The following is a 23302-nucleotide window of genomic DNA, read 5'->3' as shown; positions in this document are numbered from 1 at the left end:
TAGCAATAGCGTGTGAAAACGGGACGGAGATAGCCGCTCCCCATAAATACGGAATGAACCGCTCCAGCTGGCATGTTGTGTTCAGATGTTTTGTTCAGTTCAGAGAACAAGTGCTCCAAGCAACAAGTGATCTGAAGAAGCAAGAACTGAGAAAAGGAAGCGAATAATAAACGCGAGAAGTCTCAGCAAGTGAAATAGTGGTTTTATTCCTGCAAGTAGCACCTACTACGCCTGACATAGTAAGGGCAAGCTCTCAACGGCAGTCATCATCGTCCGGTCAGCGCTCTCGAACACACACAAACGCATACAGTCCACTGCAGTCCACCACATGCTGCATCTGCCATCTTTTTGGCTAGAAGATTCTTCTATCTTGCAGCTTAGACCTTTAGCTACAGACCTTAGACAGTATTTTTGAAACATTCTTACGCATGGTGGAGGAAGGGACGCTTTAGAGACTCAAGTCTACAAGGAGTCATATGAACTCCAGTTTTTAATCCGTTGACATCTGCTGCATCTGCCATCTTTTTGGCTAGAAGATTCTTCTGTCTTACATCTTAGACCTTTAGCTACAGACCTTAGACAGTATTTATTATTTATTTGTGTCAGTGTGCTCTTCTAAAGAGTGTAAGACGATTGTATGTAGGTATAGGTGTACCAGAATCTCATGGCAAATGGGGAAAATAAACTTTGTTGAGTGCAATACTGGGGAAATTGGATTAAACGATCTTGATACTGTTTAATTTTTTATTTATGACTAATATTAATGAACATGAAGTACGAATGCCTACCTATACATTTTAGGTATGTGTATGAAGAATGTTGTAGTTATACATCGGGTTTTTAACATTGATAGAAACATGTCTTGAAAAATAAGTAAACCGTATAATTACAGTAAATAATTTTATTATGTATCATACTTATAACTTATCACTTCATTCAGAACTAGAAAACGATTCTAAGAACTCCACTTGCATTTCTTGTTCTTCAATAGATGATCAAGTTAAAGAGGTATTTATACAGGGTGGAATTTTGTAATGCCACCTGGAGGGAAAAGTTTGTTAGAGAGATTTCATCCTTATACTTAACCCTAACGATCGATGTAATAAAAATACAGGATGTAATTTTTAACAGATTTAAGTTGGTTCGATTCCCGGGTGTGGCAAGCAAATTTTTGGAAATCTTTGAATGCAGTTCTATTTCTTTTCAAAAATAAAGGATGTTTTCTTTGAGAAAAAATGGCATTGTGGTGGTGGCTCACAAAATTCCATCCTGTATAATATAAAGTATTTCAATTACTCAAACTTGCTTGATGAAATCTTTTTCAATTTTCTTTACATGGTCATAACTTTTTCACTATTCCTCTGCACCAATGTATGAAATACACCTGAAAACCCCGATAAAGCAGCTATTAGGTAAGAATAATATAAAAATAAACATGGGTTATGTTTATTTTCCTTCCTTCCATCCTTCTGACGCTGTTAGGTAATAAACTAAATGTATCAAAACATTTCACTCCAACTTACTGTCAACTCAACGACGCGCTTTAAAATCAAAGATTGACTTTGAATTATGCCTTATTTTACAATACACATTGAAAACAATATGATTTGCTTGAGCTTTTTCGAATTTTTCACAAAAATAACAAATAGGTATGAAGAGATTACAAAATTTCTGCAGCGGCTGACATATCTCTTGATTTACTTTGACAGGTGACAATAAAGCCATAGACAATGGCCATATGAAAAACACACTTTTCCAATATTTTTGTTTGCCATGAGATTCTGGTACACCTATACTATTAAAATGTAATTTTAACTCATTGGTTTTGTCACATATATTTTGAGGAATGTACTATGTATCATGAGTAGAGTCTTCGTTTAAAAGGATGCGAACGATTTAAATTTAAATAGGTAGACAAAATTGATAATTCTTAATTATCAAAAATTTAAGCTTTCTCCAGTAACACTGATATTATTATACTGTGACTCATCAAAGTCATCATTGTCAAAAATATTGACAAATCGCGAACTGTCACGGCCAAAAAACTGACACACGTCCGTCCTCCGTAAGCGCCACCGCGCGACTGATTGAGATTGTCCAAGCCGTCATGGACGATTTTTTCCACATTTTTTAACATAGTAACTAAATAAGACGCAATATAAAAATTTCATCCGTTAAAAGCCCTCTAGTTATTTCTGAACTTTAGTTTAGTAAAAGATTTAGAATCTTAAATCGCTTATTTTAAAAATAAAACCATAAATAGAAAACGAATAGAGGCAACTTTGGGAATTTATTCTATCGAGTCAACTTCATCAAATCGTGTTTCCATCCGTTAATAGCCCTAGAAAATATCCTCAACTATGCCCAATAAAAATCTTAGCCTTTAATTTTACTGTTTAGTACCTCAAAAATGAAAAATGAAAACCTCATTTTCGCCATTTTCTCTGCTACCCGGCCTTAATTTCATGACTTCAATGGGTCTGATTCAAAGATTTCACAATTTGTAGATATCCTGGGAAGAGAACCCTCGACTTTATCGGGAGATCTCTACACAACAGGGCTCATATTAATTTTCATAAACCTGTTAAGCTAAATTGATATTCTCATGAAAACGCCTGAGTCATTGTTCTAGTAATCAAACGGTCAGCACATAATCGCTTAAGAGCTAGGTGTTGTTAAATAAATGGGAACTAGAGCTTACCATCAGTGGCCAATGCCGAAATATTCTGAATATTACAATTTGTGTCTTGTTCATTTTGTGCTAATATAAAAATTTGTCAAAACATACCTTAGATAGGTAGATACTTTAATAATGGATTTCCGCAAAGTAATGGCTGATACTATTAATTAACTTCGAAGTACGCCCTTAGGTACTGCCTTACATCTTTTACGTATTAGCCGAGAAATATTTTTTTACTTACATAAATGTATTTCTTCGGCCCGAAGCCCAATAACTAAGACTTGATTTCCTCCAAGGCTGCGTATGAATATACATTGACTGTACGCACCATACTGAGTTCCTGATGAAATACGCGTTATGATACAGAAACGAGGTTTATATAAAAATAATCGAGCTTTATATATTATAGACTAGCGGCCGCCCGCGACTTCGTACGTGTGGATCCCGTTTTACCGCCTTAGGGGTCGAGTTCCGTAAAATCCTTTCTTAGCGGATGCCTAAGTACGTCATAACATCTACCTGCATGCCAAATTTTAGCGCGATCCGTCCAGTGGTTTGGGCTGTGCGTTTATATATCACTATATTTATATGTTTATATGTCAGTCAGTCAGTCAGTCACCTTTTAGTCATATATTTAGAGGTAAGCCAAGGAAGCTTAAGTCCTAAGCTAAGATCTTTTCGGTGCAGCTTACACCAGTTGGCCTGATTTTATCGATTTTGCCCATACCTACATTATGACGTCAATAAAAGTTATCACGGCGCGCATCTTAGGCCTACTGGGCAAACACATCTTATGCCCACAAGATGATACCTCGCCCCCCAAAAGATACTGCACTACCTAATGGATGCAGGACTCGGAGGCGAACTGTAATGAAAACTGGCGATCACAATAGATCGGTACCGGCCGTAGTGATACTGGGACTTCATAGATCCAGAATAGCCGATCAACGAAAAAAAAATATCTTTTCGTAATGCATGACATGATAGTAATGTGTACAGACGAGACAACACTATTTTTTTATTATTTTCCTACTACAAAAGCTTCAATGCATTTTTAAGGATTTTTTCTTTCTTTTTAGTGATTATTTGTTTGGTTTTATGAATAATAAATAAATACTACATATCCTTGGTCACTTTTGTATTTTTTGTAATATTTGCACATCGTATGTACGATAGAATATTTTGTAAACTTCTCTCTCTATAACCATTTGTAACCGTATTCTGGCAAATAAATGATTTTATTTATTTATTTATTTATATTTTTTACACTGCGCCTCTAGTCCCAAACCTAAGCAAAGCTTGTACTACGAAAAAGTTGTACTGAAAAAATAAAAATGACCTATTTTTTTATCAAAATAATACCTATTTACGACTAGGTACATAAAATACGACCGTTCGACCGTGTAGCTTTTTGTGTCGTTGTGTACTAACAGTTAACTTCAAAATTAAAGCAGCGCACCATTTAATTAGTAATTAGCACATACGAATAATAACTAAGTACATTGCGCTCTCTTTAGCACTGTCGTCCACCCACGTTAGTACCTACCTAATTATAGTACCTCAGACTATAAAATTTTGTTGCAAAACAACACTTATTGCAAGGACTTAGATGCCACAATGTTTTGCTTGATTTGACTTTGTTACTTTGGAAAGTGTTGATTAAAGGTCGAGAGTAAGTAAGCTTTAAGTCCAAATTAAAGTTCGTAAGTTCTTTACAAGATGCCATTATACAACTTAGATTTAACGATAATAAGCTTTCCCCAACAAACTTGACAATATTGTTAAAGGATTTAATAATAGGGGGTTGTTAGAAACGTCGTCTTAAAATAACAACAATTTTGAGTTTGATAACAACAAATGATAGCTTAGCATATATTTCCAAAGAGTAGCATACGGGTATCACATTGCCTCTAGAAAATATTTATTTCTTTCGTAGATTTTGCTCCCGAATTTAGCAGAATTCGCCCCCGTAAATTTCGGTCTATCAGACTTTTTTTTTATATGTACAATCAAAAACAATATTTACTCACAATGTTTTTTTTCTAAATATTTAATGGATTCCATTCAAATTTTAAACACACATCCTCTATTATTTTCACTCCAGATATTTTCCCCAAATAATATTACATATTTATCCCTCAGTGGGCTAAATATAAAACAATTTATGACTGTTGTGAACGGTCATTAGTCAACACGTAGAATTGAGTTGAAAGGCTTGTCCCATTTCGAAAGCTGTTTGTTGGACAATATGTAAATGGCAATATGTAAGGATTAATAACCATTATTTCATATTTATCCGATACTTAGCAAGTTGGATTAAACAAATACCAAAATGTTTTAAGAGGTGTGATTTTGTAAGAACATGAATTGATATAAAAATATCTAACTCAATCATTATGACCCAGAGTGTACTCTGTTAGATATTATTCACTCATGTTTGTTTTATTTCAGGATTTTTAAACGTAAATTCTTCAGTTGAATCGAGATCACGATATTTATAACATGGACTACACCTTTAGTCCACACATGCAATACATTTAAACTAAAGTCCATTACTTAGTTAAGTATTACAATAAAACTTAGTGCGATGGTAGCAGAACTTTCACTTTAGCTTAAACTAAAAATATTGTATTATTGTAATGTCAACAGAGATTTCATTTTCATGCAACTGACGAATACTGAGACTATGGCCTGAATATATACTTATTCACCCCATAATATACATACTTACAACATACATGCCATCACCGTCCGAAATTATATAGTTTCTTCTAGTAAATAGGGGTGTCAACATACAAGTAATTCAATTTAATATATTATAATAATTCAATTTTAAAATATCTTCAATTAATATTATTAATCGAAAGATTAGGCGTGTTTTTATAGCAGTTAAATCACAATAGGCGAAGTTCCAAAATTAGGTGACTTTACCCTATTAAGTATTTACAGACTGTTTAAGAAGTGTACTGACGATAGCGTCATTTCTTATGCAGTTTAGCTTTGGATTGTCTTGTAAAAGGATGGTAGGTGGAGTGTTCAAAGTACCTACCTAAGTACTTGGTATTAAAGCTGTTCCCGTCTTAAATTCATCGCTGCAGTCAGATTTCTAGATGCAGACGTTTTGTTTGGAATTCCAATATGGCGCATGTAACGTAACACTGTGCCTTGGTGCATAAATCTAATCTTAAGTCCTACGTCATCACTTATTCGAACAAAGGGGAGATCTGTTTATTCATGATACACTCAAAAAGTACTAAACGGACTTGCGTATTTTACCGATAGATAGAGTGATTCATGAGGAAGGAATTTGTGAACGAGTAAAACAGTTTTATCCCAGATTTTGTTGTAGAAGAACATCACTTTCGGAAGACGCTTTCCGTGACCAAACATATCGCCTTTTCACATCACTGCACTGGTCGAATTAGATGACTGTCTAATACCGGTTTTATTCAATCCTAACCCAAAACCGTCCGCCAACTGTCAAATTTCAATATGTTTTTGGACAAAATATCTTTTTTTTTTTTCATTTTTTATCATTTTACAAAGGAAGTTTTTAAACATTATTACAAATCTACGGTTTTCTATGTTCTTACATTTTCATATTGTTTATAAGACTATTTAATCAATTTGAAGTGTAAACGAATAGAAAATTATAATATGTAGAGAGGTATTTGATCGAAAATTTATTGCAATTTGACAGCTGAAGAACGGATTTGGATTAGGATTGGTTCAAGAGAACTTAAACTTAATTTAGAACTTAAGACGAACGACAGCAGTGATGGTCTGGTAAGTCTACTGCACCAGTTCACCAGTTTTCTTCTCTTTTATTTCCTCGCATCCCGAACTGGTCCCTACAAAGTTGTGACTAATCATCATACTTAATGACCCCTCTAAAAACTACAATTTAACTTTGTTTCATGTTTCACTTTGTTTATTAAGCCTTAACGCTATAAACTAAAATACCGGCTCCGGACTAATGTGGCCATTCGAAGCCGGCGGCGTGGATGATTGTCTGCAGGGCTGCCAATGGACAGTTAATTGATTCGCGATTTTTCACACTGACAAGAATAATTCCGAGAGTGTGTATCAAATATGATACATAACAATTAAATACGTCCCTCGTATTGTCTTTTCGTGTGCGAGAGTTTATTGCTGATCGAACGAAAGTACCTTATAAAGTCTTCTATAAGTACTTTCTATAAGTTACTTTCGTCGGCCGTTTGGTGTAGTGGTTCAGAACGGACTACTATGCCGAGAGGTCCCGGGTTCGATTCCCGGCAGGGCAGAAATTGAAATGATTTTAATTTCTGTGACGGGTCTGGGTGTAAATATGTATAATATGTATGTATTATAAAAAAAAAAAGTATATAAGTAGTATATCCGTTAAGCTAGCACCCATAACACAAGCATTGAGTTGCTTACTTTGGGGCTAGCAGGCGCTCGCTGTGTGAAATTGTCCAAAGATTTATTTATTTATTTATTATTTGGCAATTTTCAGGAGGTACTAATTTTCATTTTTAACTTATTTACACCCTGAAGTACCTATTTTTTGTATTATAGATCGAGACAGAGCCGAGCTATAATAAGTGTCATTGCTGAAAAAAAATATTTTTGTGTAATAAAGATACATTTACTCTACATTTCCACACGATTTGCCTCAACTTAGCAATTTTAATAAGTTTCTATGTACAATCATGTTTTATTACGTTTTTATTAAGTACCTAGATAAGTATTGCCTGTCTACCTAAAAAAAACGTTTTTTAATAGGTACCTAATTAAAAAAAACATTTTTTTTTCAATTAATATTTGTAAGTGGCAGCCCTATTATACAATTATACAGTTGTCGGTAATGCACTGTCCTATAAAAACTGAACGCGTGGGACTTGCACTAACTAAAGTATTGCATGCAAATCAGTTCGTCCACTGGAAATTGAAACATAAAACTGACCTCTGCCTTATTTCAACTACTGGAGATGTCTGCTAAAATCGCTAAAATACCATTTTAGCGATTGTGAAGTCGATTCTCGACTAATTTAGAATATCATACTGTTACTATCAAATTGGCAAGCGTAGGCAGTGTAGGCCAAATCCTTCAGTGGTCTCTGGTAAATGAGAGTGCTCCTGCAGTAAGTAGAGCCTAAATGACCTGGTAATGATGACGATGAATTGTCAAGGTAAACACTCTGAAATGCAGTTAACACCCACTGTCCTTCTTTAATTCGATATAAAATTTTCGAGTTCTTTAATCGCTAAATGATATTATAGTTTGCTTAGATAAAAGTTGGCTATTAGTTTGGTTTATTAAATGTTTAACTCTAATTTATTTGGTCTCCCATAACTTCGTTTAATAAGTAATTTTTAAGACGGTCTTCCAGCGACGTGGCCCACTTTCTTAGACCACAGGTCAAGTCATCGGTTTGAATGTTTAATTGTTTTATCTTTAGCGATTTGACCCGTGGTACCAAGCTAAAAGTGGGCCAAGTCGCGGGAATATTCATAATACTTTCACTTAGGGTTCGGACAAACCAACGCGATCACAGCGCGATCAGCCGGCGTGCAGCGATGGCGACCAGACCTAAATGCATTGATCGCCATCGCTGCACGCCGGTTGATCGCGCTGTGATCGCGTTGGTTTGTCCGAACCTTTAGCCAACTTGGTCATATGAGACCTACTTTAGACTACAAGGTTTGGTAAAGTTCATACTAAATTTCCCATTTTGCTTTACCTCCTGCCTTCATTTTATTTTTTCCCAGAAATGGATATGATCAAACATGCCTCAGGGTAAGGTCGCGTGGGTGTTTTTTGTTCTTTATAAAGAACATTATTTCCTTCATATTGAAATTAATTTTAATGTTTTTTGTCAAACAACAATCAGTTGTCTAATCAGATCAGGTAAATGTTTGCAAAGACATGTTGTTCTAAATACACAAAATACCGATTAGATGGAGATGTATTTTCGGAATAGTTACAAATTACCATAACTATGTATTACAAAACTCGTATACTATATCTTCTATACTTATAATAAATCTGTAGAGAGGTCAATTCTGTACATTAAATATATTTTCAAAATAACTATCAGGGGGTGATTAGTGATCGATACTGATGCCAAAAATGCAATCCGTAAAATTTTTGTCTGTCTGTCTGTCTGTCTGTCTGTCTGTCTGTCTGTCTGTATGTTCCTTATAGAAACAAAAACTACTCAACGGATTTTAACGAAACTTGGTACAATTATTCTTCATACTCCTGGGCAGGTTATAGGATACTTAGGAATTCCCACGGGAATGGGAATTGGCGGGAAAATCGTTTTGTATGAAAAATCTGAACCGCTTAAGTTAGACGCTTGAAATTTGGCATGCAGGTACCTTAGTAAACTTAAAGTTTAGTTACAACAGGATATTGCAAAATTCCTACGGGAACGGGAGTTAGCGGGAAAAAACATTTGTATGAAAAATCTAAACCGCTTAAGTTAGACGCTTGAAATTTGGCATGCAGGTACCTTAGTAAACTTAAAGCTTAGTTACAACAGGATATTGCAAAATTCCCACGGGAACGGGAGTTAGCGGAAAAAATCATTTGTATGAAAAAATCTAAACCGCGTAAGATAGATGAAGGGGGTAAAACGGGATCCACGCGTACGAAGTCGCGGGCGGCCGCTAGTTATGAAATAAAATTATTTGTGAGATTGATTGTTTGACAAATATACAAACAAACTCTTCAGCTTTCGTATAGATTATTATAAATATCTGGCAGTAAGCAGTCTATGTACACGTGTTCGTAATAATTATACTATCTTTTCTTCATGGATTTTCCCGTGTGGACACAAAAATGTCGATCTGCTAGAAAAATTATTACTTACCCAAAGTTGGAAAAACGTTTTTTACTGAAGAATCAAATATGAATTTTCTGACCCTTTACTCATTAATTTTGCTCATGTATAGATTTATTTTGCAATAAATAGCCAAATCATAATTATCAAAATTGATTCAGCGTTGCCGCGTTGTGGGAGACATACATACAGTTACTTTCTCTATCATTAGTTATTTACTTGACTCTACATGCTCTACGTTGTTTGTCTTAGGAAATTGTAATAGGTAGACATTGAGCAAACATACCTGTACGTGGGTTATTATAAAAGTTAGGCTTTTCACGGGCATATTATTTACATGGTAACAGGTTATAGTGGAGCTGAACGATAATAAATAATAAATTATGGAAAATGAGGTGGTAGGTAGTTATTTTTAGTTTTTAGTAGATGTTGATACAACATTTTCAATCAATCAAGTAGGTAGGTCAATAATTTTACTGGGAACTACTGGGAAGGGACATGGCAGATTAGGAATAACGTTAGAACTGTGTGTCATACTCTAGTTCAGTGTTTTTCAACCAAATCAATACGAAATCTAATTATGCAAATGTTGTATGGATTGAAGTATTCGGTCCCTACAAACATCTTTGCAACATTATAAAATGCATGAAAAAATAAAGCGAACGGTCGGGGAAAATGAAAAGGGTTGAAAAACACTGCTCTAGTTTTTTAGTTAAGATATTCTATTCTGCTGGGCCCGACATTTCAGTGTAAAAATGAACTATGGTATTAACTTTACACTTTGTAGTTTTTTAAAAGAATATTATTAGTTGGTAATGTTACAAGTTACTAATAGTCCCTATAATAACCCCTCGTAATTACTAAGCAAGCTTGTGTTACTAGTGGTTTACCACAATAGTCCAGCGGCGGCGGGGGTTCGAACTAGCGTATTCTTCCGATCTCGCGTCGGCCAGTCCAACACCTTCACCGTTCTGCTATTGTCTGAAATTAGGTACTTCGTTTCTTCGACTCCTATTTCCAATCATTTGCATATTATTTGCCTTGGGGGACACCTTTGCCCAGCAGTGGACGTCATTCGGCTGAGTACACAATTGCAGGTGATAAGCTCGAAGAAGTTAAAACTATTAGGGATCTTGGAGTTGTAATGGATAGCCAGTTGCGATTCACGGAACACATTGACAAAATAATTAAGGAAGCAAATAAATCTCTCGGCTTCATACTAAGAAGTACAAAGGGTTTTAGAAGGCGTTCTACAGTCATCCTGCTCTATAATAGCTACGTTAGGAGTAAGCTTGAATACTGCAGCACGGTTTGGTGTCCAGGATATAATGTGCATATTAATAGGATTGAAAGAATTCAAAAGAAACTGATCCACAGTCTGTCTTATCGTTTCAGGATGCCGAGAACAATTAAGGCCTACCCAGATAAAGCAAAGTATTTTGGTTTGGATCCGCTTTCCGTGAGACGTGTATATATGGATATGACCTACCTCCATAAATTGGTGAACAACCACATTGATAGTCCTGTCTTGCTGGGTCAGCTTGCCTATAACGTGCCCTTGAGAATACCACGTTACCCTTGTGGATTGTTCAGAAATAGATTTTGTAGGACGAGGATGGGTCGCAGTTCACCAATTGTTCGTGTATCTCGTTTGTACAATGATCTCAGCAAGAAGTTGCCAGAACTTGATATACATTTTCAAAGCCTCGCTGGTTTCTTAAAAACAATTAAGACGGGTGACGTGCCCCTGGTGGCATGCATCTAGGAGGCCTCTTATTATTTTATTTTTTATTTTTTGTTGCTTTCTTTTTGTTGTTTAAATTCAAAGTTGTAATTAGGTACTATATTATGTTATTGTATTGTGTAAAGTTCACGGGTTGCTTACATTATAATATTATGCATGCTGTGGTTATCGTTTGTGTGGGAGCAGTTAGCTAGAGACCTTTGGCTTAATTTTTTAATTGTGTTTAATACTGTATCTCATGTTGATAGCCCAATAAAATAAATAAATAAATAAATAAATAAATGACGAACATTATTACTACGTTACTTACGTTTATGCATTTACCGAGTTTATTATTAACTCTTTCCAGAAGTCATTGGCACTTTGTTAATCAAATACAATACTGCGTAGTTCTTAACCTTTCAAGTCAATCCATCAGCCTTCGGCGCCATCTGGCGGATGATCAATGGGAGAATTCTGTTTACCTGTTGCCTTGGATTTATTTGCCTTTCTTGCCTGTGGTACTACTCATACTACCAAACTTACTATCAGGGTAACACTTTTTTCCCCCTTACCTACCTACTACTAGTAGGTACCTTAACCCTTGTTTTGTCACCTGTCATCCGCTTTGCACTGTAGGGAACTCTAACTTCAAATATTCCTCATGTTCTTTTGGATTAATTTCGTTGCGGGTCCAATGAAAGTTTAACTTTTCCCCGGGACAAACTTGACCTTCATGGCTGGGTTTTTATTGGCCTGTCTCTTACTTACACTTTACTTAGCAAATTCAAAGGAATAATAAATGATAATCCACAAATACAAAGGGAATATCTGTTAAATAAAAAATTAGTTTAATTACTTAATTTAATCAAGAAGTTCCTGATCTCATCACGCCTTTCTCGTGCTGGTTTTTGTAATTTTGCCAACTTTTCATTGTGATCATTAATCATAATTATAATTAAAATAATTCTAATGACAAGACACGCACGACGCTTTGAAACAGCTAATGATGATTTCCTCACATTATAAGTCTTACTTGTTTTTGGTACTTTGCTGACAATTTATGTATTATTATGCTGTACCTACTTATACCATTATCGTGTTTGGTTAGGCATTCTTCCTTCTTTAAACTAACTATAATTCGGTAAGTACCACCTACTATCAACTTTATTTTTCTTGTTCTTCTTTGTTCTAATCTTCTATTAGATTCGTTTTCAGAAAGATTTGTAGGGAATTATGATAAACAATTTCCTGAAAATTACTCCAAGTGAGCTATATGCTAAATGTAAATAATAATTTGCTTGTGTTAGGAGTGGGTTCAATATTAAATAGTCCATCGATCGTCAATCAAATCAAATCAAAAATACCTACTTATTCTATTTTGACCATTTATTTCGCCACAATCAAAGGCAAATCGGCAGTCCGGTACTGACACTGATAAGCTATAGTCGCCAATAAATTGTAAGTATCTAAATGTGACTGACTGACTGACTGACATAATGATCTATCAACGCACAGCCCAAACCACGGGACGGATCGGGCTGAAATTTGGCATGGAGGTAGATGTTATGACGTAGGCATCCGCTAAGAAAGGATTTTACGAAACTCCACCCCTAAGGGGGTAAAACGGGATCCACGTGTACGAAGTCGCGGGCGGCCGCTAGTACCTAAATAAAATGTATGTCTGTAAGATCTAAAGTCCTTTGACACGAGTCGGGTTCAGAAAAACGGTTAACCTAAAAAGGTGGGCTAAGTGCGGATCAAGACACATAAAAGAAACTGACAATTATGGGTGCCTATAAATTATTGAGTTCTCTTTGGGCAGCTAAGGGCGCCCATATACTAGAGTGCAGTGGTGTAACGGGCGTAGTAAGTTATGTAAAGTTGTTCAGACGTTATAATGCGATATTTTATTGAACTCAAAAAAGCTCTGTCGACCATTTGCGATTTTTTCAAAAATTGACCAAAAAGTGTTTGCGAAATGTGTATGAAAAACGTAACGTTATGAATATTAACTTCCAATAAACATTTGTGCACTTTGTACCTAGTACTTTTAAAGATAATGTCCAACTTCCTCTCCGGTTGTAGCTTAAAATAATATAGTTTTTCAATTGTAAATCCGTTATTAGTCTTGCTATGATAAAATAAAGTATTCTAAGAGTTTTTGTAAGAAAATAAAAATAAAATAAAAATCTTGATCAACATCTTGACACGTGCCTGCCCAGTATTACACTCTAAACAGGATCTTCTTTGTTAAATCACTGCACCGTTTTATTTTCCAAAGAGCCTCCGCATCGACACGCGATATCCCTGTAAAAGGAAGCAGCTGACAAAATTAAAAGTTGTAGCATTAAATGCGTGTCCGTGAAGGAACACGATCTAAATTAAAAACCTTTTTCTTTTTGCTATATCCTTACCTCTTTGGTATTATGATATTTTGAACAATGATGCCCACGCTACGTTCTCAAGTTGTGAACCTTTGTCTTTTCGAATATGATTTAAAGGTTTAAGTAGTCTAATGCCTTATATAGGATTCGAACCGACGACCTTTGTTGAACTGAGCTACGGAGAGATTGAAACCTTGTAGAAATTGAAATTAGCGTATGACGCTAATAATACTGCTAGTGTCTTTTTACAAGTATAGAAAGATTATAAAAGGAATCACGCCCGTATTCACAAACATTACTATGAGGTCTCACAGTGCGCGTGGACAATCACAGCTCTATTCAACGCTGTGCGTTTGATTTGCTGCTTCACATAAGCAAGCATCGTTTGTGAATACGGGTGTCCAGTGCTTATAAAAATACAGACCACGACACATTTGATATGCCCATCATCACTGGAACTGAAACCTTAAATTATGTAGTTGTAATAAGGTAGGTACCTTTTTCAACAAAAAATGTAAAGTCTAATGTTCTGTCGTCTACCTAGTTATTTGAAGCAAGCTTCGTCAATATTTTAACTGTAACTTCAACTCCAGATGCTAAATTCCTGGAATTAATCGAGCTGTTCGAAGAAATATGAAATGTGTGTCAGGTATGGAAACGCGGTGCTAATTCCTAAATTGGTTTCACGCAAATTTGGAGTTTGGGACGCCGGGTATAAGGTTGCAGTTACACTGCGAGCACTTCTAGCGAACTATCCGGGTTGATGATTATTAGGAAAAATATATTTTAATGAGTATAAAAAAATTAGGGAATTTTCACTATTTCAACTTTTATTCTGATTAACTATATTCGGACTCTACAGTATTGAGTAGATTTTTATTACTGTGACATCTTCAGATACCACGTTCTTTTGATTAAGATTTGTGTTTAGAAGTAAAGCTGGGCGATAAAGAGACCTGATTTTAATATTAATAGGAAATGGCCGCAAATAAAACAATACAAAATCAAAATCACTGTTTAAATTATTCACAATTTACTTTGATGAATTCCTCAAACGATACTATCTTTGCTCGGTTGGAATGCACTAGTCTGTGCGCTCCATTACTTTTAGTACATTTCTGTTCGAAAACACGAGTAATTAAGGTGAACAGCCGCCTAAAGCCCTATTTACATTGTTATTGTAATAATTGGTTAATTTAGTAAGGTGTATATGGTACACAGATTGGCCTAATATGGCTTCTTTCCAGTATTATAGCTAAATATCATTGATGGGGTTACATTTTCCTATAAGTCAAATTTTATTTACTTGCCTTTTGCTGTATTAAACAATGTAAGACGACAGCATTTCTAGATACATACTGTGCCATCTTATCATTTGTAATGTTTACGATTTTGTAACAAAATTAGGTAGGACTTAAGTTATACTTGTTTGTAAGTATGAGTAACAACTCAGTCATTTATCAAATCTAAAAACAAAGCTTTTTAAAAAAGCATTACCAACAATTACCCTTCCATCGGCTTCAATGTTTATATTGCAGTTTCTAAGTAAAATTATTTTACGTATTATATTAATATTATCAGCGAGTTTAGTATTACCTACTTACTTCTTAGGAAAGTGTTGCTTCACTGAATAAAAGGTTCTTTGTAAAAGTTTACTTAAAGTTTTTTTTTTATTTTGTTTCAGAATTTGAAGGAAGTTTTTATCTTAAGACTTGTTAATGATGAACACCCACCAATGGGGATATCCGTAAATATGTCTTTTTACAAAGTCTACTCATAAATATATTTTTACCTAGTATCTCTCTTTCTCCTGATGTGATTGGTTTAGTCTTGACTAACCTTATGAAAGTTTTGTTTTTTATTAGGAACTAGCGGCCGCCCGCGACTTCGTACGCGTGGATCCCGTTTTACCCCCTTTTCCCGAATTTTCTTTGCAATAAACCTCACGGAGCCCGAGACCTTTCCAACGAATGCAAAACCGTGGAAATCGGTTCGTGCGTTCTGGAGTTATAGCGTCAGGGAGGAAAACCCGACTTATTTTTATTATAGTAGATTTGTAGTCTAAGAATAGCTTTTGTCCCCCCTGTGGTCGCCTTTCGGTTTACCACGAAACATTGAAATTCAGCTAATTACAGGCTTGATTCCATTGAATCGAGTATCAGGCGTTTTTTTCAGAATGAGTCAACCTACATTTTGTAAGTTTACAGCAGCAGAACGCTTGATTTATTCTTTCACTGCAACTTACTATAAGCTTTTAATCTTTTATGTTATGTACGAGTAAGCTATTATATCTTCGCTTTCTCTAATATAAGCTTAATTCATCTGAAGCTTCACTTACCTTTGCAAAGTCAGAACGTTCGATTTCAAATTTTCAACTCTAGCTAGACTTAGCGCCCGTATTCACAACCGATGCTTGCTTATGTGAAGCAGCAAGCCGAACGCACAGCGTTGAATAGAGCTCTGTGATTGGTTCGTGTGGCACCCTGTGCGTCCACGCCCACTGTGAGACCTCATACAGTAATGTTTGTGAATTTCATACGGGCTTTTACTCGTATATTAACGCTTCGCTTATTCTATACACAAGCTCAATCCATCTGCAGCTTTACGTAAGCATTAAAGGCTGCAGCTTTGTAACCCGAACCGCTTTGTGATGTATACCAGCTCTTGTTACAGAAACGAGATGTTACGGTTAATGTGGAAAAATAGAAGCTATTGTCCTGTCAAATGCAACTTTAGTAGGTATTTATTACTCATTTGGTTTTCAGTAGTCAAAGTTTTTAGAGCAAATCACGGAAATCAACCCATAAAATTAGTTATAATAGTTCTTATTGTTATTCTGTGGTATAAGTCTCAGTTTTGTTTTACCTAGAATCAGAGGAAACCAATTTATGTATAGTGAGCCCATCCAATACTTGTTGAGTTAATCTTAATTCAGTTTTGATATAGGTCCGTTACTTTTTGTGACAGTAGTATTAGTTTTTACTTACTTTATTTTGTTAATCCAAACAGTTTTTTAGGAATAATACTTGCTTTTGAAACTATACGAATGATGCTTTTTTAAAAGGCATAAAGCAAAAATATCCTTTTACGCACTGCTTTTGTAGTGAGAATCTTTTGCTGACGACATTGAGGTAGGTTCATTCAATAGACTCCATACACTTTGACGATGAAGATCTCACCTTGTTTATTTATGTTCTCACTGAAGAAGCGACCCAGAAATACCGTAACAATACGACCACGCAAGGCCGTCACAAAACAGATAGTAACAGAAGACGGTATCACTACAACTCGACCCCGGGACAACTAAAGCCGGACAACCGTTATTTTCAAAATTTCACTTCTGGGCGAGCCCTATCCATAGACACCTCATTTATAGTGATACCCCCGTTGTGCGTTGGTATCCCGCTGAAAACCAGCTTCGTGACTTGACGACTTGTGTCATGTTACGATTTTCGCTGAGCGGGCGCCTTTTCAGCATGGCTCAATAATGTTAACCTCTGAATGTTAAATGCTGAATAAAGGTATTCTATTCTATACAACATTAACATTTTAAGGCATTTACCAAATAGTTGAAATCGGGGTTGACTTGTCATAGGGTTGAGTTGTTGTAGGGGTTGAGTTGTCGCAGAAGTTGACTTGTAGCAGGGGTTGACTAGTCGTAGGGTTGAATTATCGTAAGGTTGAATGGACGGGGTCAACTTATCCCGGGTATGACTTGTATGTAGATTGCCTTCTGCTCCTATCTATTTTGTGGCCGTGTATAGCATCTTTGTAGTTTGCAGTTTGTCCGCGAACAAAGAGCAGTTGTTTATTGTCTCTGACAATGGGTGCAAGTCCATTACCTACGGCGGTCCATCGCGTGTGTCTATGGGCCCCTCTGAAGTAGAAAAGTGATGGGTATCTCTTCTAACTGAAGTAGGCGTTCTAGTGAATTCTCAGCATTCATAAATTCCACCCCCTCTAATAATGAGAAGTTTCAAGCGAGTTAAATTTTTTATGTCATTTTTATACCAAACATGATTGCGTATCTTATTTAAATTTTAGGGGTAGGTATACCTACTCGTCGTCATAGTTAAAAATGGACCACAAAATTATGTTTTGTTGCCTCATTTCAATTCATCTTTTCATGTTGTCAAACTCAAGAGCCGATGCTGTAGCAAGTACTGCTCTATTTATAGGGGTTCCAAACCGCTGATTTTCATTAATGAGTTAGCAATCATGTGCAATCGACACTGCGTAGCATACGTGTACTAATAAAGTCACAGCCTATGTGCGGATGCGATCTATGGTAGAGCGAGCAAAGAAGATATAGATCGTTTCATCGACGAAGACGCGCCCCACCAATCTTCCGTTAATGTTTGAGTGTTAACGCTAAATTATCCATGAGTGCACACGCACTCGCACACTACAATAATGACGCTCGGGTTGCTCGGATCAAACTCCCGGCACCCCGCGCTTCCCTCGACCAAAAGTTGGTGGGGCGCGTCTTCGTGGATGAAACGATATATGCCTGCTTGCTCGTGGCTCGAAGGCCCCTGTTACACCAAGTCTGCAAAAGAATACCAAAATAATTTTTACTGATACTTTCTAGTAACTAGTTTTTTGCAGTTTGACTTGTTTCAGCACATCACTACTTAGGTGGCTTTATACCAATGCTGCAATGGCTAACAATGGCGTAGGCTGAAGAGGACGACGTGAGATATTTCATTATTTAAAAACCTGCCGATACAAAATAGGTAAGTATGTAAGTAATACTCGTTCGTTTCAGCCAAATGAAGTCCTCTGCTGCAAAAAGGCCTCCCCCAAGGTTTTCCATAATGAAAGGTCCTGCGCTGTCCGCATCCAGGTTCTTGCCACGACCTTTACCAGATCGTCGGTCCACCTAGTAGGAGGCATGCCCACGCTACGTCTTCCAGCCCGTGGTCGCCACTCGAGAACTTTCCGGCCCCAACGGCCATCGTTTCTACGAGCTATGTGCCCCGCCCACTGCCACTTGATTTTAGCAATTCTGCTCATACTCAGTATTCAATAACTTAGAGATGCTTTATTTCAGTCAGCATCAAAGGCAAATTACTAAACTTGGTCCGAACTCGAGCATAGTAGTTTCCATTTCTGTTATTCCTAAATCAATTTCTTGTTAATGTAATTAATTCTTTTTGGATAACCAGAAGTCGAATCTATCTGTCTCACCCTATCGCGTACGAGTGAGGGAGATAAAAACCATTTATTGGAATCATCCCTCCATTCCTGCAAAATGGTTCTTTTACGGAGGGAATGGTTTATTATCTGTACCATCTGTTTTCTGTTTCTGTTAGCGCCAAAACATTTTACTTAAATTAAATTGATGGCTATGATTTTCTGTAATGAAAGGCATATTAACTGATTAGGCAAATTAAGCATTGAAAGTTAATATTATTATAGTATAGAAGAGATATTGTAAAAGAGTTTACAAATACCTATTGTGTGACACAGTTTACAAATTTTCAAAATAAACCTAAGGTATTCTGTATGGTCCTTCGAGCCGGAGTTCTCCATCTCTCAAGAATTTATTTCTCTATCAAGAAACCTACGAAGGTTCGAGTTTCAAAATTACTAATCTATTTTTAATTATTAATTTTATTGTGCGATACTTGTTTCCTACGCTACGTAATATTTTTTCATAAGCTCTTCAGTTTTTTATAAGGTACCGTAATAATTTTACGACACACAGTTCAATTCAAGCTTCTTAATTAATTGTAGCTGGTACCTAAAAGAATATTAACTAATACATTATCATATTATTAAGACAAACATATCGTCGGCGACTTAATTTGCACGTAGGTGATGTTCTCAAACACAAAGATTGTCTCTATTCATAAGGTTAGGTTAACTACGTGATTCAATACTTAAGGAAAATTGTGTTATTTGCTAGTGATGATTTTGTGACTAGACACTATGACTCATGGGACTGTTAGGGTTCTCGATATTGGGAAAAAAATAATTCAGGAGATTTGGATTTGTTGATTTATTTATTTATGTATAGGACAACCAACAAGACATATAAAACAATGTTTACAACTTAATTATTGATACTTATTAATATTTTTATATTTCACATCCTACTAATATTATAAATGCGAAAGTTTACGTGGATGTCTGGATGTTTGTTACTCTTTCACGCAAAAACTACTGAACGGATTTTCATGAAACTTTACAGTATTATTGTTTATAACCCAGAATAATATATAGGCTATAATTTATGACGATCTGTGACAAACTAAATTTCACGCGGGTGAAGCCGCGGGCAAAAGCTAGTAATTTGCTTTGCCTTGGAAAATACCCTCTCACATTTTGCATTAGAGACTGAGTAAGAGTCACCTACAGGTTAATTGTAGAAAACTAGCTTTTAATTCGCTTGCATTAAAATTTGGATCCCATTTCATCCCCTTCCTTAGGGGGTGAATGTTGAAAAATCATTTCTTATGGGATGCCTATAGATAATTATCTGTGAGCATTTCAGCGCAATCTCTTAATAGTCTGGTCAAATTACCACAAAAATAGGGGTAAGGTTAAAATCACAGAGCATGGAATCCTCGCGCGCCGCCCGCTACGTAGCGGTATTCTATGCTTTGTGGTTAAAATAATAGAGCACTGAAAAGGGGCTATCAGTGGTTTTTAGCTGTGTGTGTGTTGATGGGTGTTGCTATAAAGATAGTTATAAATGTCTTCAATGAAGGTTTGACAGCCCTAAGTACCTTATTCATCCCTAATCACATAACGTGTCTCTCATGCATCCCCCGGGACTGCTCTATGTCAATCAGCACGTAGAATAACTATTTCTCCACTATTTTTGGGTTCACCTTTGCTCTGATAATCAGAGCCAAACAAATTCCAAGATGTGATATAAATGTATTTCTAAGTCTTTGAGGATTCTTATTTGATCTACAAGTCTCTGGTGGTAGTGTAAATTAATGTATTAGTCTCTATAAGACAGTCTAATATTTGATGTTTTTAAATGAACATTCTTAGTACCTATTTATGACACTTCATCTTCTTCGTATTTATGTCACATTTTATGACACTTCTTAGTACGAAACTAGAACAGTTAAGGCGGCGATTACACATGCTAGTAGCTAGTTGTTAGTCCATTTGCATACCAGTCCCTAGGATGTGCCACCAACTGCCATCATGTGTAAATCACATGGGTTTGACAAGCATTTACTTATGTTATTCTTAGGCCAATAAAGCTCATAAAAACTAAAGAGATGAAATTTTTCGACTGCAGTTTTCCTTTCTTTGGTTGTTCTGCCCCGGCCATTCGTGGTATGAGGTTTATGTAAAGCATGATTGCAAAATCACTGAGTGGCTCGCCAGTTTTGTACTTGAACTTGGCTGTACACGTTACCACGTGTCTATTATTATCACTATAATGGATTCGATCGACTGAGTGATCGACTAATGAAATTGAGACATACGTATTGTATTTTTTATGATGAGACTTAGCAACAAGGTTTATTAGCCAAACCTTACTTTTAATTTATTAATTAGTTACATTGTTAAGAATTTAATTAGTCGTGACATTTTATTTCTAATGTAAATAAGTAAACCCAATTATAAAATGAACATAAATCAACTATAACATGTACGCTAATGTTTAGTTATAACAAGAATTTCATTATGAAAGAATGCACTGATCTGGGAAAAGCAAAAACAAATTGAACGAAGATGAATGTTCCAATATCGAAGTAGGTGTAAATCACAGCCTTTCAAACGATTTAATACGCGCTTATGGTAATAGCTTGTGTTAGATGCGTTTAGTTGTTATTTTCCACTAATTTTAGCTTGTGTCTTTGTCTGGAATTCAGCTTATTATAAAAAAATATAAAATAAGATTGATAATAGCTAAGACTGAAGGACTTTCTCAAAAATTCTATACCCATGGGTATTCCTAGAGTAAAAGTAGGAAAATATTTTTTACCTGGCGTCATGGGTATAATTCGCTACTCTGTCATCTTCATGTTCATGTTAATCATCATTCATTAATTACAGATTTATTTCGAAATTATTCAAGTTTTTCTTTGAAATTATTATAGGTAGGTAGTAAGTACCTAAGTATTTAAATTCATTATACTTTTCGATTTAGCAAATAATCTTATCAGCAAATAAGTTGGACTGTTCCTAACAGCAACAAGCTTAGTTGTATGTAAAAGAGCTTTTATAAACTCAATTGTTAAAACTGAATAACTTTTTCTAAGACAGTGTTGCCAATATAGAAAGCTGGAGCTGGATTATATTTCCCAAGACCACAGTGTCTCTTATTAACCTCACAAAGTGAAACCGAAGCGCGTTAATTGAAACTTTTAGCTTACTAAGTGGGAAGCTAAAAATAGAAAATGAAATCGTAATTAGAGTGTGAAAGCAAATTAATATTAGCCGATCCGCGTTCCCATTAACCGCTAATGCGGGCTGCAGTTATTACCCAGTGACGCCGAAGACACAGCCCAAATAAAAAAGCCAGCCCACTTTTAGAAAAAAGTGATGAAGCACAGGTACCTACTGTTTCAGATTTTACAGGCAGATAGTAAAATTTTTTCTTTTTAAATTCGCCTGAAATCAGCCTAATCTCAACTCTAGCTGTGTGACTGCCACTTCTGTAAGGTCACCACACCAATACAGCACTTTTAACTACATATGAACAGATTGAATAAGTAGCATGGTTTTTCGGTTTTTCTTTTATGTTCTTGTAATATCTAGGAGGTTTTTATCTAGGTAATTTATATTAAGTAGTACTCGTACCTACCTATTGTAAAAGTTTAGAAACAGGATATTTGTGAGCACCCCGATTAGAACGTTTTAGACAACATTGTTGTGACAATAGTTGTGAAAAATATTATTGTAAAACAAATTCTATTTTAAAGTCTGTAAACCCTTGAAAAAGAGGCTGACAATAGTGACTGAGTTTCTTGCGCTGCTTCTTCTCAGCACTGCCCATTTATTGCCCATTTATTACCCTGAAGCAGTGGTAGGGTTAATACTGGGACGAGTAAAAGTGCTTTTTAAAAGCCTACTTGCATAAATTAATGCGTTTTTACGTAAAACACCTCTGTAATAGCTGTATTTCGTGGGCTGTGGCTTATTGTAAACGCTCTTAATTAAATGACGGCGCGATTTTCTGCCCACCTGTTCGCGTTCATATAAATATTTTTGCCAATAATGGGGATATCGGTGCGATGATATTTTTTCCTAAAAATAGATAGACCTAAAAAATAACTTGTCCTTTATTTAATACCAACGATAATGGAAGTGGTACGAACGACGCTACATCAAGCTGAAGGTGATAATTAGAACAAAAGTATAGAGCTGTGTTTTAGATATTCCACTATAACACTAGAGCTTTATAATAATTATAGCTCCGCCCGCGACTTCGGACACCTGAAAATAATTTGAATTATCCCGTATTTGCAACAATTTTTATTGATGTTTCGCTCGTATAGGTCGTACGAGTATAACATCATGGCAGATTATACAGCCTTCCTCGATGGACTATCCAACACAAAAATACATTTTCAAAAGTAAAAGTCAAAATTTGATATTGGATTTCACGAATTTTTAAAAAATCCTGTAGGGGAAGCCCGGGCAAGAAGCATAATGTGGGTAAGAAGAATAATCGATTTTACTAAAAACCTACAACACATGGCACTAC

Source organism: Ostrinia nubilalis, chromosome 13 (genome assembly GCF_963855985.1).
Source record: "Ostrinia nubilalis chromosome 13, ilOstNubi1.1, whole genome shotgun sequence".
NCBI classification, from domain to species: Eukaryota; Metazoa; Arthropoda; class Insecta; order Lepidoptera; family Crambidae; genus Ostrinia; species Ostrinia nubilalis.
Note: the sequence above shows the minus strand (reverse complement) of the source record.